At 46.5% G+C, this 18,257-nt stretch overlaps 1 protein-coding gene across 5 annotated transcripts in view; it reads left to right on the forward strand.

Annotated features, from left to right (window-relative positions):
• LOC100060522 (CMRF35-like molecule 5) overlaps positions 1-18,257 on the forward strand; it is a 36,053-nt gene that overhangs the window by 3,782 nt on the left and 14,014 nt on the right. Inside the window, exons 2-8 of one of the 5 annotated variants that reach the window (XM_070226959.1) lie at positions 2,625-2,892; positions 3,033-3,061; positions 3,280-3,489; positions 8,083-8,200; positions 9,235-9,540; positions 10,118-10,702; positions 11,787-11,870. The gene's annotated coding sequence lies outside the window, so the exon portion shown is untranslated. Of the gene's footprint in view, positions 1-2,624; positions 2,893-3,032; positions 3,490-8,082; positions 8,201-9,234; positions 9,541-10,117; positions 10,703-11,786; positions 11,871-18,257 lie in introns of all 5 variants that reach the window. The other 4 variants (XM_070226960.1, XM_070226958.1, XM_070226962.1 and 1 more) reach the window with 4 other exon arrangements.

Here is an 18,257-nt window from a genome sequence, read left to right on the forward strand (position 1 = left end):
CGCTTCCTCGGTTAAATTTATTCTTAAGTATTTTATTGTTTTTGATGCTATTGTGAACGTGATGGTTTTCTTTATTTCTTTTTGAGATATTTCATTGTTAGTGTATAGAAAAAAACCTGTTTTCTGTGTTGATTTTATATCCTACAACTTTACTGAATTTGTTGATTAGTTCCAATAGTCTTTTGGTTGAGTCTTTAGGATTTTCTCTAAGATTGTATTATCCACAAATAATGATGGTTTTACTTCTTCCTTTCGGATTTGGATGCCTTTTACTTCTTTATCTTGCCTGAATGCTTTATCTAGGACTTCCAGGATTATGTTGAATACGAGAGGTGAGAGCGGGCACCCTTGTCTTGTTCCTGATCTCAGAGGGAAAGCTTTCAGCCTTTTAGCATTGAGTATAATGTTAGCGGTGGGCTTCTCATATATGGCCTTTGTCATGTTGAGGTAAGTTCCTTTTATATGCAATTTGTTGAGACTTGTTATCATGAAAGGATGTTATATTTTGTCAAATGCTTTTTCTGCACCTATTAAGATAATCATATGATTATGATCCTTCATTCTATTCATGTGGTGCATCACGTTTATTGATTTGCATATGTTGAACCATCCTTGCATCCCAGGAATAAATCCTGCATGATCATGGTGTACAATCCTTTTAATGTGCTGTTGAATTTGATTTACTAACATTTTATTGAGAATTTTTGCATCTATATTCAGGGGTATTGGTTCATGTTTTTCTTTTCTAGTAGCATCCTTATCTGGCTTTGATATCAGGATAATGCTGCCTCATAAAATGAGTTTGGGAATGTTCCCTTCTCTTCAGTTTTTGGGAAGAGTTTGAGAAGGATTGGTGTTAATTCTTCTTTTTCGTTTCATTCATTCAATTCTTCAGCTCCAGAATTTCTGTTTGGTTCTCTTTTTATAATTTCTATCTCGTTCTTAAGCTTTTCTTTTTGTTCGTGTATTGTCTCCTGACTTTTTTCAGCTGTCTTTCTGTGTTTTTTTGAGTCCTCCAAACAGCTATTTTGAATTCCTTATCAGGTAGATTGCAGAATTCTGTGTCTTTGAGTTTGGTTACTGGAGGATTATTGTTTTCTGTTGGTGCTGTCCTGTGTCCTTGATTCTTCGTATTCCTTGGAGTTTTACGTTGCTGCTTTTGCATTCGAAGTAGCAGCAACCGCCTCCAAACTTTACTAGCTCCCTTCAGGTGGGAGATATTTTCCACTGGTTGTGCTCACATCTGGGACTTTCTCCAACCTTGTATGGATACACTTGTTTCACTTGCTCCCTCTTGTGGCAGAATTATTAAGCTTGCATGTCTTCTCTCCATCTTATGACTCACCAGGCTGGCTGTTGGAAACCTCTCTTGTTTTCCAAAAGGTGGCACTATAGCTCAAGTTTGTGGTTTCTTCTTTGCCCACAGAGCTGGACAGTTTTCTGAGAGCACTCCCTCCCTGTCTGCTAGAGGCTGCTTTTGCCACCACACTAGGGAGCACACACAAGAACCAGCTGCAGAATGGGGGAGGTGTGGGGTTAGCACTTGGGGCATTTGGGGTGCTTGTGGCTCAGAAGGGGGATCTTTGGGTGAGGTTTCCCCAATGGCACATGGGAAGACTTCCTGCTGGAGTCCTGAAGGTGTCCCGTTAATGCCTTCTGAGATATGTATAGATCTATCTATCTATCTATCTATCTATTTATCTATCTATCTATATTTTTTCCTTAAGGAAGATTGTCCCTGAGCCAATGTCTGTGCCAATCTTCCTCTATTTTGTATGTGGGTCACTGCCACAGCATGACAGACGAGTGGTGTAGGTCCTCACCTGGGATCTGCACCTGCGAACCTGGGCCACCAAAGCGAAACAGGCCAAACTTAACCACTACACCACAGGCTGGCCCTTGACCTCTGGTACTCTTATCTGCCTCTTTCCTGATCTCCTTCCTTCAGTCATGGAGGTCCTGCCTCAATACTCTGAGTCCTGCAGGACAGAAATGGGTTCCTAAACAGCATCCCACACACTGGGGTCTCCCTTTCTCCCTAGGGAGAGGCCAGCTAGTTCAGCCCCAGGCTGTGCTGCCCTGGGGGAGGGGCAAAACTGGTGAAGTTCCTCTTAACCTCTCCAATGTGTTCAAACTTCTATATATATATATATATTTGCTCTATTGGAGTGCTGGAATCTCTCCTTGGGAACTCGGGACTTCTACAAAGGCTCTCTTGTACATGGTGTCTGCCCAAGTCGGCATTCACCACTCTTCCCCAACTGTGGCCAGAAGGGCTGGAGTCAGTTCACCGGCTCCACGGAGGTCTGTCTACCTTTTACCCAATGCATGGGTAGGAGAGACTCCTTCAAGGTCCATTGGGGCATGGTGCAGGGTCCCACAACTCCCATAGAGGCCCTTTCATTTGTGGATGGATGCCGACTTTTAGTTGCTAAACGGGAGGATAAAAAGGAGGGATGTCTTATGCCTCCAGGATGCTCTAGCCCATTCTTTTTAGCACTGAGTAATCTTCCTTTTCATGATGTACTACACTTTGTTGATCCATTCACCTGTTGAAGGACATGCTGGTTGCCTCCAAGTTTTGGCAATTATGAATAAAGCTGCTATAAACTTTTGTGTTCCAGGCTCTCTTTTAACACTCCAAGGAGACCCTACAGCCAGCCCCCGAGGCCTGTGGCACACTGATTTCCTCTTCATGGCACAGTGCCATTGGGGTTTCTAGGCTACGAGAACAGAAGGACATTTCCACACTACTGTTTTCTAGTGCTTGCTTGCCAAACACTTGCTGTTTTCCTTCTTGGTTTCTTCCTTAAATAAAAAGACAGCAGAATAAACAGTGACCAGGATTATGAATGGAAGCTACCGTGATGAGAGAGAGACATGAAAGCAGAAGTAAGAGAATGTAATCCTTGCTTTCTGTGGGGCAAGCCCAGACAGAGTCTAGAATGACTGGGCTGTGTAGAGAAGAGAAATGAACTCTGTGGGCAGAACCATGAACCTGTTTGTGGCCACCTTCCTTCTCTCTCTTTCAGGTGCCTGGGGCAGAAGCATTGACAGGGAAGTAAGTGAAAATGATAAGTGTCGGGTGGAACAACTGAAATGGCAAAGACTTTCTGTTTATTTCATTTATTCATTTATTTCATATTTCTGTTAATTCCTGCATGCCTAGTAAAAGAACTGATAAAATCATCTGCATTATTCCAGAGATTGTTAATTCCAACCGTCCTCACCTGCATATAGCATTAAAAAAGTTTTCTTTTGGAATAATTTATGAGGTAGAGCGCCGTGTGGTACACCAGCTTGTGGTCGCCTACCGGCAGGACCCGCTGCAGGGGGCTGGAGTCTGTACAGCACTGTGGAGGACTCGGATAAGCAGCTACTCAGGAGCCCTAAACTGCCCTCACCCCAGGCTGGGATGCGGCTGGAGATCATCGATAAGGACAGCGAGACCCACAAACTGGACACTGGGCACCACTACACCCTCAGAAGGTGTGCCACACCCCCTAGCATCTACCTACCTGCCTATCCATGCCCTCAACATCCAATAAAGGCCCCTCGGCTGTGGCATGGAAAAAAAAATTTAGATGATATAGCATTTTGTAGTTTGCAAAGAACTTTCTATCCATCAACTTATCTAACTCATACAGATTGCCCCTGTGAGGGTAAAGCAAGGTAGGTACTTTTTGACCCCATTCTATAGATGAGAAAACTGAGGCGCAGAGGTCCTTTGACCTGCTCAAGGTCATACAGCAAATGGATGGCAGAGCCGAGACTAGAATTCAGGGGTTTTGACTCCCAACCCGGTGCTCTTCCCAATTGCCTGAGGTCAGGGGCAGTTGAGGGAAGTGAAGGGACCAGTGGAGGTAAGTGGGGTGGTGAGGACACCACTTGGGGGAGGGGTCATGCACAGAGACGCGTGCTCAGGTGGTGGCTGGTTATGGACAAGGATGGGCGAGAGTCACTTGTCTTCAGGCTGGGCTTGGTGGGGGGTCTCAGTTGAGCAGATGTCCCCATGCTTCAGGGCAGAATTTGGCTTTGACGGTTGAGAACTCAGTTTTGTTCCTCATTTCCGCAAATATTTGCTCACTTAAGTCCCAGGTCCTGTGCTGGAGAAAAGGGGTAAGGTTTACTCTCACAACCAGAGAGCTTGTTGTTGGCGGTGATTGGAGTGTTTCGCCACGTCCACATTCCTCAAGAGACTGATTTATAAGCTGGGCTTCTAATCTGTTGATTTGCAATGGGAAATGTTCCTGGCCTGGTAATTGGTTATTTTCACTTACCAGGTGGAAAGGTTTGTCTAGGAGACCAACTGATCAGCATGAACAGTGCTTGATGAAAGCAGAATTAGTCACCAGGAATGGGTGCTGTCAAAGGTCGCCTATGCCAAGCTGATCCAGTCTGCTGTGTTATCCTATTGTGCATTACGCTTGTCTCAGTAATAGTCTGTCACTTTCTGCTGGAGAGACACTAACACATTGTTACTCTCAACTATTTTTTCTGGATTCTTTTCTGGTTGTTAGACACCCTCGTCCTGCCATCTCCAGCCTCATGGCTCAGAGACAATGCCTGGGGGTGAGACCTATGTGGGTTCTAGAATCTGGTGGCCAGCATTCGAATCCCAACCTTGTCACTCATTTTAACTCATGCAGACACTTTCCCTCCGTTTCTTCTTCTGTAATTGGGGCTGAGGCAATTCCCAGGAAATTCCCTCTAGCACTCTTGGCCACAGACACTCAGGGAGACGGGAATGAGGAGCACTCCAGCATGGAGAGTGATGGCGACTAGTTAGGAGTGTGTATTAATAGGGAAAGAACTGATAAAATACAGGATCTGAAATGATGGAAAAGTCTGCACCAGTCAGGAGGAATGGCCTTCAGCTTCCTGGAAGGATCTCAGACCTTTGATTTTCAGCTGAAAAAGCAGCTGAATGAGATGCTGATCAACTCAAATTTATTGATCCCTTTTGTCATTAGTTTTATGAAGCGGGAGTTCATAGAACAGGACTTTATGGCAATGAGATAAGAGTCGCTCCACCTTGCAGGTGAGGACGCGGGGGCCTGAGTTATTTATTTATTTATTTATTTATTTTATTTATTGCTTTCTAAATAGTTTATAACATTGTGAAATTTCAGTTGTACATTAATATTTGTTAAACACCATATAAATGTGCCCCTGCACCCCTTGTGCCCACCCTCGCCCCTACTTCCCCTGGTAACCACTAAATTGTTCTCTTTGTCCGTAAGTTTGTTTATATTCCACATGTGAGTGAAATCATATGGTTTTTGTCTTTCTCTGTCTGGCTTATTTCGCTTAACGTGATGACCTCAGGGTCCATCCATGTGGCTGCGAATGGGACGATCATGTCTTTTTTATGGCTGAGTAGTATTCCACTGTATATATATATACACCACATCTTCTTTATCCAATCGTCAGTCGCTGGGCACCTGGGGTGTTTCCACGTCTTGGCTATTGAGAATAATGCTGCAATGAACATAGGGGTGCACAAGTCCCTTTGTATTGTTGATTTCAAGTTCTTTGGGTAAATACGCAGTAGTGGGATAGCTGGGTCATATGGTAATTCTGTTTTTAATTTTTTGAGAAATCTGCATACTGTTTTCCAAAGTGGCTGCACCAGTTTGCGTTCCCACCAGCAGTGGACGAGGGTTCCCTTTTCTCCACAACCTCTCCACCGTTTCTTATTTTTTGTCTTGGTGATTATAGCCATTCTAACGGGTGTAAGATGATATCTAAGTGTACTTTTGATTTGCATCTCCCTGATGATTAGTGACGTTGAGCATCTTTTCGTGTACATATTGACCATCTGTATATCTTCTTTGGAAAATGTCTATTCATATTCTCTGCCCACGTTTTGATCGGGCTGTTTATTTTTTTGTAGTTCAGTTCTGTGAGCTCTTTATATATTTTTGAGATTAACCCCTTATTGGACATATGATTTGCAAATATTTTCTCTCAGTTGGTGGGTTGTTTTTTCATTTTGATCCTGGTTTCCTTTGCCTTCCAGAAGCTCTTTAGTCTGATGAAGTCCCACTTGATTATTTTTTCTTTTGTTTCCCTTGTTTGAGTGGACTTCTTATTTGTAAAGATAGTTTTAAGGCTGATGTCAAAGAGTGTATTGCCTATATCTTCTTCCAGAAGTTTTATGGTTTCAGGTCTCACTTTCAAGTCTTTGGTCCATTTTGAGTCTATTTTTGTGTATGGAGAAAGATAATGGTCTACTTTCTTTCTTTTGCATGTGGCTGTCCAGTTTTCCAAGCACCATTTATTGAAGAGGCTTTCCTTTCTCCATTGTATGTTCTTGGCTCCTTTGTTGAAGATTAGCTGCCCGTAGATGTGTGGTTTTATTTCTGAGCTTTCAATCTACTCCATTGATCTGTGTGCCTGTTTTTGCACTAGTACCATGCTGTTTTGATTATTATAGCTTTGTAATATGTTTTGGAGTCAGGGGTTGCGATGCCACCAGCTTTGTTCTTGTTTCTCAGGATTGCTTGGCTATTTGGGGTCTTTTGTTGCCCCATATGAATTTTAAGATTCCTTGTTCTAGTTCTGTGAAGAATGTCACTGGGATTCTGATGGGGATTGCATTGAATCTGTAGATTGCTTTAGGTAGTATGGACATTTTAACTACGTTTATTCTTCTAATTCACATACATGAAGTCTACTTTGTCTGATCTAAGTATGGCAACTCCTGTTTTCTTTTGTTTGCCACCAGCTGGGAGTATTGTCTTCCATCCCTTCACTCTCAGCCTGTGTTTGTCTCTAGAGCTGCGATGTGTTTCCTGGAGACAGCGTATTGTTGGGTCTTGTTCTTTAATCCATCCTGCCACTCTGTGTCTTTTGACTGGAGAATTCAATCCACTTACATTTAGAGTGATTATTGATATATGAGGGCCTAATATTGCCGTCTTATTGCACTTTTCCCAGTTCTTCTGCATTTGCTTTGTTTCTCGTCCCTTGTATTTCGGACTATTAATTTGATTAGGTAGTTTTCTCTGTTGGTTTTCTTCATTTCCTGAGTTTTTTATTTCAGCCTGTCTAGTGGCTGGGAAATGATATCTCATTGTGGGTTTTTTGGGGGAGGAAGGTACATTTTAAATTTTTATTTAAACTTATGTTGTCTTATCTGTTAATACCTTATTTATGTTACTACCTTGTCTGTGAAATAAATATATAAAGTTCTTAAAATTAGTGATGATGCTAAAGCTGTACTAGCTAGGAAGCAAGATAGGATGAGGGTGGGTCTGGATGTATGCATGACCAAATCTTTTTTCTGAAGATTATGACCTTTTGAACAGTAGTAATCTCTTAAGTACCTATATGTCTGTTTCCTGTTCTTTTTCAAAAAATTGTGGTAAGACATGCATAACGTGAAATTCACCATTTTAATCATTTTAGATGTACCATTCAGTGGCCTTAAGTATATTCACATTTTTGTGCAACCACCAATTCCACTCTCATTGGGGCTTTAAACTGCATTTCTCTTGCAACTAATGGTGCTGAACACCTTTTCAGATGCTTGTTAGCTATTCATCTCTCTTCCTTAATGAAATGTCTGTTCAAATCTTTGGCCTCCTTTAAAACATTGAGTTGTTTGCCCTTTTTTATCAGCGATTTATAAGAGTTGTTTATATGTTCTAGATGTCCAAAGTCTGTAGTCCGTGGCGAGACACAGATTGCCATTAGATTTACGTGGACAGTGGCCTCTTTAACTTGCAACCTCCTCTGACCACAGAAAGCCCTGAGTTGCTTTTGTAGCTGCATCTCACCATTTGTTTACATCCTTCGATTTTCTGGGATAACCTCCCATCCCACTGCACATATGCTCACATTGAAACTACTGCGGAATCTAGGAATTGAAACTGCAGGCCAGATTTAGAAGGAATTGTGCAATGTGGGGGCAGTTCCTAAGAGTTACCGCCATGCGGTTTTGAGTGACTCCTGCATCAGAAGCTTGTTTTTTGTCATTCTCTTGCTGACTAGGGGACCGTGCACGTGAATCCAGGTAGGAATGTGTGGAAGTTCTTTGTGTTTGACTGTGAGCATCCGTATGTGTTCTCCTTGGAGGTTCACCCACTAGAAAACTGGGATCAGGAAGAGCTTGCACACGCGCCTGGAGGAATCCGGAACCACTGTTACTCTTGGAGTCGCATCTCTGATGTCTTCGGCGATTTCCAAGAAGGAGGCGAGTGCACTGGGGCCTTGTTGACAGCACCCTGAATTCAGAGTAGTTACTCCGAGAAAGGTTGGGGAGGGAAGTGTCTGTTCTTTTATCTTTGTGGGTCTCATTCGGCCAACAGAGGTTGAGAATCAACTGGTTAAAACATGGGGCTTGGGAGCGGAGGGATGTGAGTTTGAACTCTGACTCTGCTGCTCGCTGCTTTTTTGATCTCAGGTAAATCACTTAACCTCTCTAAGATTCAGTTTCCTCATCTTAAAAATGGGGATAATTGTTCCTTCTTCATAGGGGTGTTGTCAGAATGAAATGAGATAATAGATATAGTGGAAATCTTTCAATAAATATGGGTTATTATAATTATTAATAAAAATTTGCTAAGCATCCTTTTTTGTTTTAAGATTGGCACCTGAGCTAACATCTGTTGCTGGTCTTCCTCTTTTTTCTTTTCTTCTTTCTCTCCCCAAAGTCCCCCAGTACACAGCTGTACATTCTAGTTGTAGGTCCTTCTGGCTCTGCTATGTGGGACGCCGCCCCAGCATGGCTCTCTGAACAGTTCCAGGTCTGCTCCCAGGATCTGAACCGGCAAAATACTGGGCCACCAAAGGGGAGTGCGTGAACTTAACCACTCAGCAACAGGGTCGGCCCCTAAGCACACTTATCTTAAAGCATCCAGCAGTCCCAGAGCCTCCTATCCTTTTGTTCTCTGGTATACTTTGGGGATCAAGGCACAAAGTCAGGCCGATGTTGGCTCAAATGCCCCCTCTGTCACTATGGACTGCTGTGAACTTGGACACGTCATACAACTTCCCTGAGCCTCAGTTTCTCCGTGAGTGTGAGGGGTATAGCATCTCCCCACAGAGAGTTGCTGCCACGTCTCTCATATAACAAGCTCTCGACGAGTGTTGGTTCTCTTTCTGTTCATAGAGCAGCTTCTCTCCTGTTTTCATTTGTGCATGTGTGTGGGTGAGAATGTTGGTGCCAGAATGTGGCGTTGCTGGGTCAGAGAGGGCTGAGAAGATACGTGGGCATTTCTTTTTCAGACAACTCCTCAGTGAGAGGTCCTGGCTGGGAGGGCGGCTGGCAGTGCGATGCCAGTAAGGGCCGGGCTGGCAGCGTGTGTGAAATTCTGGTGCTAGGGAGCTGCCGGGATTTGTGCTCCTACATCATTAAGACCAAAGGAGCTGAAGAAGAAAAGAGAGATGGTCTTCATTAAAGATGATCGCAGTCATCACACCTCGCTGTCACCACGGACAATCTGCAGGAGGATGATGCTGACATACACTGGTGTGCCGTAGAAAAATGCTTGAGGGAACTGGGGGGCCCAGTGGAAATCATGGTGGCTTCAGGTAAGAGGCCTCCCCAGGTGTGTGTGTTTAGGTGTTTGCATGTGTGTCTGTGTCTCTTTCTAAGAGTATGTTGTGTCTATGTATGTGTTGTGTGTGTATCTATGTTTATGTGTGTTGTATCCACATGTGTTTTCTGTATATATATTGTGTGCATGTCTGTGTTTGTTTTGTATCTCTTGTATATGTGTGTATTGTGTCCATATGTGTTTTGTGTCTGTGTTTTTTGTACACAATGAACACATGTATGTTGTGTCTGTATGTGTTTTGAGTCAATGCATTGGTTGTGTGTGTGCCTGCTGGGTAAGTGTGTTGTGTTTGCATGTCTGTGTGCATAAGTGCATTGGGTTTGTGTGTGTGCCCGCTGGGTGTGCATGTGTTGTGTGTCACACGTATGTATACATGCAATGTCATCTGTGTGTTGAGCCTCACTGCTGACACAGGGCCTGGGGTGAATCTTGGCGCAAGGGGCAAGGTGGGCTGCAGAGAGGTGGCTGGAGGCTGGGGACGTGGCCTCGGGTGGGCTGAGGGCTGGGCTTGCAGCAGCTCGGATGATGGTGGCATTTCCTCTTCTCAGCAGACACGTGTGGAGGGCATTTTGTGCCCTGGGATGGCGTGTTCTAGGATCACTGGGAAGAACGTGGAGATGTTTCTCTTTCAGCGAAGATCCTGGGCCTTGTCGTGGGTTTCCAAAGGACCCTGTTCCCTGTAGGACCAAGAACCAAATCCTAGACCTCATCGAATCTCTCCTGATTTCGTCTCTCTTTTGCATAACGTTGGGGGAGATGATTTCCAGCAAGCATGCCTGGAAAGGAGAGCTATCGGCATTGCTTGTGTGGCTCATTTTCTTGACAAACTTGGGTTCCTGTAGTGTGTGGTGACCACGTGTCTTATGGTGACCATCCTGAGTGTTGACCACTTCCAGTTGCATAAGAAGGTGGGAGAGGAGCAGCAAGGAGGAGGAGTGTGGTGTGAAGGCTGATCCTGGCGGGTTTGAGCTCAAACCCCAGCTCTTCCTTCATGAGCTGTGAGACCCTGAGAGAACCACTCCTCAGAACCTGTTTTTGCATCTGTTCGTGGGGTTGCTCATGACACCCAATTCATAGGGTTGAAGGGATTAAACTGGACTGACCATCAAAAGCACTTTGAGTGGTGCCTGACAATAGTAAGTACCTAAGAGCAACTTTTCATAAACGTACATCTTAATTCAAGGTGTCCCTGTGCTGCATATGGTGCAATCTGTGATGGCTCTCCACTTCCTTTGCTGGCCAGTGACCCTACCCCCTTGAAGCTGCAGTGGGATGCTCTAAGCCAGCTAACTCCTGTTCTATGTAGAACGGGAGGGAGAAGTGTGGGGTGATGCAGGGAGGTCAGGAGAGAAGACACTTATTTGATCTGGTTTATTTGCTTGGAAATAACAACAGTGCCAATCCTGACCTCGCCTGACCCAGGCATCTTGTCTCAGAGTGAACTGTTCAAAGGTGGCATTCACATTTGGTAAGGAGACATGGAGTTGGTGTCTCTGATAGCTCTGAGTCTTTCCCTGGGAAAACTTACAGGCATAAACCTTTGCCTTGGGTTCTCTTGGTATTTGGCCAGCTCCAGTTAGCGAGGGCTCTGGAGTTCATTCTGAAACCAGACTATGGGAATGTGCAAGCCGCATCTCAGTGTTGCAGCGTTCCTCTTCTGCTGGGTTCCTCTGGAGACAAGTCAAGTCGTGGGGGTGGAGGCAGAGGCAGTGCCCATGTTCCAATTTGTCCAGTGATGGATTGATGGAGGCAAAGGCGGAGGAAGGACAGGTGGCAGCACTGTCTAGTACAAGCGTCCTCAACGTGGGGCAGGGCAGAGATTTGCATCACTGGGGCTGGAACAATCTGGGTATCAGGGATGGGGGTGAGGGGCTTATCTGGACCCAAACAAAATGGCCTCTGTGTCCCTGACTGGAGGATGTCCCAAGTGTGGGACAGGGCTGCGGGGCTTGAGGATCTGAAGCCCAGTGGGGAGAAGGAAGAAAACAGGAGAGAACCTCCATTCTGATGTTCATCTTCCCCCTGGTACCTGGGGCTCTGACAATGCAGATCTCCCGTGATGTCCTCCTGGTAGACCCAAAGGCCTACTCTCCCATCTGCCTGGCTTGGCCTCCCCTGCTTTTGACATTGTTGACTGCTCCCTTTGGGAAATGTTTCTGTGTATCATTTCCCCTGGTTCTTCTGTTTCTCTGAACTTAATTTTTTGATTTTCTCCATTAGTTCCTCTTCCTTGGCCAACTGCTTAAATGCCAGGGTCCTCAACACCCGTGCCTTCTTCCTGGTCTGCAGCAGAGATTCTCTCAGGTATGCTGGTCGTGCTGACACATGCTTCACTTGGAGAACATGGTTTTCCAACCCTGTCTCATCCATTCTACTGGTCTCACTGAGGCCCTCTGTCAGACTCTCCAATCAGAGTACCTCCCTTCCACCTCTCTTGGACATCGACCTGGAGATGCTCCCACCACTGCTCCTGAAGCCCCTCCAACTCCCCATGCCTCAGACCAAATTTCTACTTTCCCTCTCAGCCTGCTCCGCCTGGGTTCCCTGACTCATTTCATGGTGTCCTCAGCCCTACTTTTAGCACAGCTTGAAATCCTAGATTTGTTTTTGGCTCCTTATCCTTCACCTGCAATGGGTCAAAAAAATCTTGTCAATTCTACCTTTATTTAATAGCTCTCAAATTTTTCTTGTTTGGTTTATTCTCATAGCCACTCTCATGATTCGGATTTTTATTACTAGACTCTCCTCTTTCCAGTCCATTCCACATACCCCTGCAGGAGAGGTCTCTTTCTAAAGCTGATCAAGTCACTCCTTTACTAAAAAAAGCTTCAGAGGGTGCTTGTCACTTTCAGGGTAAAGTTCTAGGCCCTCCATGATCCATTCCTCTGCTCACCTCTGTAGCTTTATCACTCCTACTCCCATGACACCTCGTGCTTCAGCCACTGCGGACTGATCCCAGCTCTCAGCTACTCTTTCCTATTTCTTCTGAGTGGTCACTCTGGCTCTTCTGGCTGTAACAATCTTTCCATCTCCTAAGCCCGCGTTCCAGCATCACCTCCTCTGCGAAGCATCCCCTGACCTGTCCAGTCACAGCGGTCATGCCCATCCTCTGGGTTTTCATTGCTCTTAGCACATTGTTTTATGGTTGGTTGCCCACTGGATTGCAAGTCCCACTGGGGCTGGGGACTGCCCTGTTCATCTTTGTATTTCACACCCTTGGTACTGGGCCTGCCCCAGAGTAGATACTCTGTAAATGTTGGTTGAATTTTTGTTGCTGAATGAGGCGCACTGCAAGGATATGTACTTCTGTAGGTGTTTGTTTGTTGCCTCTTTGCTACACAAATCAAACTTCAGTCTCTTGGTAATTTGTTAGCAAGCAAGTGGGATATAGCAATACACGTTAAAACTGGTCTGCTTTTGACAAACTTCACTCCTTTGACATTAAAGTGAGTTGTCCAATGAATTATGGTATCAAAAGAAAAGAAAATATCCTGGGCCCAAATGAAGAACTGAGAAGAGACTTTCGTTGGGGAATTTACTGCGAATGACTCAAAATAGATTTCAGATGGAAAAGCACCTTTAAAACAAATTTCCAGGAAAGATCAAAATCTTGAAATTAATGATTTTTGAGAAGCCATTCTATCCTGGAGCCTGTCTGTGCTGACCAAAGGATTCACAGGGTTACTGCGTGGAGAAAATTTGACAACAGATGAGCAGTGCTCTGAGAGTCAAAGGTGTGATTCTAATGGACGACATTGCTTGATGAGCAGGGTAGAGCGTTTCTCCTGGGGCCTGGTGTAGCCCCAGCTGCTCTGTGGCCTTCAAATGGCAGACAGAAGGTAGAAAAGCATTTTGAAATAGATGTTACTCTGGCTTGAATGTCTACTTTTAGCGTCTTTCTCCCCTGGTGGACCGCCTCCACTGCTCTACATGAGCCAGTCACTAAAATGGGTGTGGCTTAGGAGTGGACACTGAGGAAGAAATGGGGGACCAGAAGAGACACTCACCACCTGCCCCGATGTCCCTCCCATAGGTCCTTGCTCATCAGCCTCCGCTCCCTGCTCCTGCTCCTGCTGAAGGTGGTCCCGCTCCTGGGCCTGCTCTGTGCTGTGATCTGGGTGAACCTCAGAAAGGGGGCTGAGGGGAGGTGAGCCAAAGACCTCCATTCTCTTCTGCATCAGCTTCTCAGGCCAGTTTTTTAGAGGAGCCAAACCTTTGACCCTCAGCACCGAGCCCTTCCCCGATGGGCTTGAGAGGAGAATGAGAGGCAATGACCTGTCTATACCTGTGGCCTGTGATGAGTGCCCAAGACCAAACCATAGCTGGATTGTGCTAGGGGCAGTGGTTCCGTGGCCACTCCACAAACGCACAATGATGTGGCAGGACTCTGGTGTAAGACTCTAGACCAACCAACGATTGGTCTACTTGACCAAACCAATGCAGACCCCAAACTAGAGAAGATTTCCACTTACCTTCCTGGGGTTCAGGATCTGGGAGCATTTCCTAAGCCAGAAGCTGTCTGGGGCAGTGGTCTCACCTAGCCACCTGCCTTTATTATCATTTGTGTGTCTATCAGTCAGTCTCCCTTCTTTGTATCTTTCCTACCTCTGGGCCTTGCTCAAAGGGTGTTTGTAAATGTTTTAGAACAAACTCACGAGAGCACTGTCTTACTTCTGAGTCCTTCGAACCTACCGAGCAGCTGGAGGATGGCAGGCACTGAATGAATGAATGACTGCTCGTTCAGTGACGGGATGAATGAATCATGCTCTGCCCTTTCCTGAGGGCTGAAGACACAGAGGGAGTTGATCAGGGATGGTAGTGACACTGGATCCCACATTTCTTGTAGGAGTTGAAGGTGTAGATACTCACATGCATACTGGAAGCCACCTACGGGGTCAATCTTACAGAGGAATTAGCTGCCGTGCTTTCTCTGTGAAGACTGAGGACTTCGCCAAGATCTATGAGACCTGCCAATGTCCTGGCCTTTACCAGCCTGTGGGGACTGATGGCAGTGAGACCTCACTCACACGTCATCCTTGGCACTGGCCTCCCGTCCCCATCAAAGTCTGACCTCAGTCCTCCTGGCAGTGACCAGGGAGTGCCTTAGGGATGGTTAGCCAAAACGTGGGCCACGTGCTGCTCCCGCTCGCTCTCCTTGAAGTCCATGAGTGAAACACCAGTGCGGCTGCTGGCATGTCCCCGAACATCAATGACTGTGCCAAAGTTGCCGTCTCCAAGTGAGCCCAGATCTGCAGGCCCCCGAGGCCCCAGAGTGGCCATGCTGTGTCCTTCTTCCCTTCTTTGAATCATACTTTGTTGCTAGGCCCTGAAGCAGTGTTGCTTGTCCCTCCATACGTCACAGAGGACTGGTGAGGACAGCTCTATCAGCTGCTGCCTGTAGCCACCATCTCCTCAGGCTGGTCTCAAGCCCAGGGCGGGGAGAAGCGTTTTGAGAGGCCCCTGGCAGCCTCTCTACCATCCCCTACCCCTGCCTCTTCTGTTCTCAGGCTTCTTTCTCCAGTGTCCATGGACCTCTGGAGTCCACCTGGAGTTGTCCTGCTTCCTGGTTCATCGGACATGACTGGGTGCGTCTGAATGCCAGCTCCGGACAGTCTGAGCTGGGACACCTGATATGTTTGTATGAAGTGGTGGTCTGGTGACTAATGTCAAGATGACCTATTTCTGCGGGGCAACTAGTGTCTCAAACTAGTTCTGGAGGTCTGCTTGGAGGTCCTTATGTCTTCTCACGTGGTTTTGGAAGGTAATTATCAGCCGAATGCTGAGCCCTGCCTCTGGTTGCCAGGTAGACGGACATTCATCCATCCATCCACTCATTGATTCATCTATTCACACAGCACACATTTACTGAGCAGCTATTATGAGCCAGTCACTGTACTAAGTGCTGGGAATATTAAGGTGAATTCTGGAGGGGTTTCTAGTCTTATTGGAGAGGGGAACATAACCTCACCCCCCTGTTTCTGGTTGGGTTCAGTGAACGGGCAGTAGGAGGTAGGAGGGCAGGAAGAAAGAAAGCTGCCTCCCTGCGGGGTTGGGAGTGTCTGCACCTCCCCACCAAGGGCCCAGCCCCTGCCAGGTATTCCTTTCCCTCAGCCCCTCCTGGGTAGTCTTTCCCTCAGCGCTGATGGATGGTCGCTCCCTCAGCGCTGATGGCTGGTCTCTCTTAAGGCTCATGTCAGGTTCTGGTTATCGCTCCCCCCTCCATCCCTTAGACATAGAGGTGGTAAGGGCTCTCTGCTCTTGCTGTCACCCTGCTGTGGGGTTTTTTCTCTACGTCTTGTCGATTGTCCTTAACTCTTTCCCTCCCATTGTAAATACTCCCTTCATCAAGTTATCCTCAATTATGCCACCCAAGTGTACCATCTGCCTGCGGGGATCCGGGCTGATTGACCATTTCTCATTCATCTTTGTATCCACGGAACTGGGTACCTAGCAGACATTCATTCAATGACTGTCAAATTAATAAAATAACGTGATAAGGGCTGTGTCAGACATTTTCTGTAAAACTTGCTCTGTCTTTGGAAGTTTGGAAGTTTGAAAGTCCAACTTCCAGTCTTGACTCCAGAAAAATCTGCTTGGTGAGTGCATTTGAGGATGCAGTGAGAAATAAAAATGTGACTTGCCTGTTTTTGGAAGTTGTGGGGCTCTTTTTGGAAATCGGGTGCCCTGTGACGCTAATTGCGATGAGAGTCAGAGCCCAACATTTCTATGGTTATTAGCAGTTTTCCTTTTGCCAGCCTCTTCTCTTCCTGAACAACTATGTTCCCCCCAATTTTGAAGTGATGAGAAAACAAACAGACTAAAGTGTATAAAAGAGAGACACAAGGAAGCAGTAAGAGAAGCGGAGGCTCGTTTCAGTCCAGCTGACATAAAAGCTCCCTAAATTTTGGCAGATGAGGCAGAGAGCCATGAGATGCGACAACGCTCCTGGTCACAGCTCTGCTCCTCCTCAGTGTCCTAGCTCAGTGTGAGGAGGCTGGTTGTAGCACGAGGAGCAGGCCTGGTGGGCTGGAGAAGGGGAGGTAGATGGGGGGGGTGGGTTTTGGGGAGAGAATGAGGGAATCAGAAGGATGACTGGCATTTCATGCTCCAACTCCAGATTGTAGGTGATCTCTGCCGATGGCAATCGGAGGCCCAAGCAAAGCCACCAAGTCAGTCTTGGTCATCCAGAGGGCACAGAGACAACCCAGGGTGTGAGTGGGGAGTGTCTTGAGGGCAAGGCGGCATCTTGCTCAGTAGGGTGCTCCCAACACAAAGTAGGGGTGGCGCATAGTGAGGCTTTCACAAGTGGCAGCTGACTGCACAAATGGATCCCAGTTGCTCCAAACATTGGAGAAGCCCAGTGGGGGGAGGAAGGCAGTGTCTGCAGCTTAACAAGAAAAGGACAGAAGCAGATGAAATAGGTGCTGGAGTGCTGGTGGCAGGGAAGGCCACACAGGAGGGCATCGACAGGGCTGCCCCATGGGGCCTTTGAGAGGCGCAGGGCCCTGATCGCTGGGCTCCCAGAGACGATGAAGTGGAAAGTTCTCTGTTACGGAAAAAAAAAGTATGATCGAGCTATATTCTGGTTATTTATTGCTCCATAGCAAGTCATTTCAATGCTTAGTGACTTACGTCAACAACCGTTTTACTAAACCTCACAGTTTTGTGGGTCAGGAATTTGGGCAGGGCTGGGCTAGGTGATTCCTTTTTTTTTTTTCTGAGGAAGATTCACCCTGAACTAACATTTATACCCCTCTTCCTCTATTTTGTATGCGCTGTGAACCTAACACCGGGAGTGGCTGCCTTTCGGAGCCCCGTGGGCCTGGGGGTGAAGCCAATCTCCGATGCCTGCAGAGCTCGCACCCTGGGGAAGACACTTAACCTCCTTAATCCCGGCGCCTCAGCTGCAGAAGAGGGATAATAGTCATACATGTTCTGTGGGGTTGTGGGGAGAGGTGAATGGGCAATTGCAGTTTCCCCAAGTAGCACAGTGCCTGAAACACAGTAAGCGTTCCAAAATGTCAGCTGTTATAACAGGTGCTGACATTAAGCAGTCAGCTAACTTGCCAGGGACACTCCCGAGTAAGCCATCGATCGCCTCCTGTGGTCACCCACCCATCGTCACCGCCACTGGAGCAACGCAGAGCAGCGCCAGGAGCCTGGGTGTTCAAAGAGTTTCGTTCCATCCTGATCTGGAAAGTTTCTGGCTTTATACTTTAGGGAAAAAATTCTTAATCTCTCAAGTCTTCTGTGCATTTGCTCGGCTGTAAAGTGAATATAGTAACCCTGCTCTACCTCGTCCGACTACGAGAGCTAATGAGACAGCATCGGGGGAAGTCCTTTAATTTTAATTAATTAATTTTAAGCTGTAAAGCGTGTTTCAAGCATTATAAGTGTCCCTATTATTGGACTCTGTATGCGTTGGATACACAAGGAGTGTTGGTTAAACGAGCATTCAGGGACACGGGACATTTGTATATAAGAGACTCACACCAGGTTTAGGGTGGGGGTTCTTATCCTGGGGTATGTAGAGGGACTTCGGGCAGGGTTCCTGAAATATTATGTAAAATCTAGCATTTCCTGGGATGTGAGTCCGGAGCTTTCATTACAGTCTCAAGGGGATCTGTGACCCCTTGCTTAATCCCTCCCCCCAAAAAAGTTAAGAACACTGGCTCAGGGACTCTCCCGCCC

Source organism: Equus caballus, chromosome 11 (assembly GCF_041296265.1).
Source record: "Equus caballus isolate H_3958 breed thoroughbred chromosome 11, TB-T2T, whole genome shotgun sequence".
Taxonomy (NCBI): Eukaryota; Metazoa; Chordata; class Mammalia; order Perissodactyla; family Equidae; genus Equus; species Equus caballus.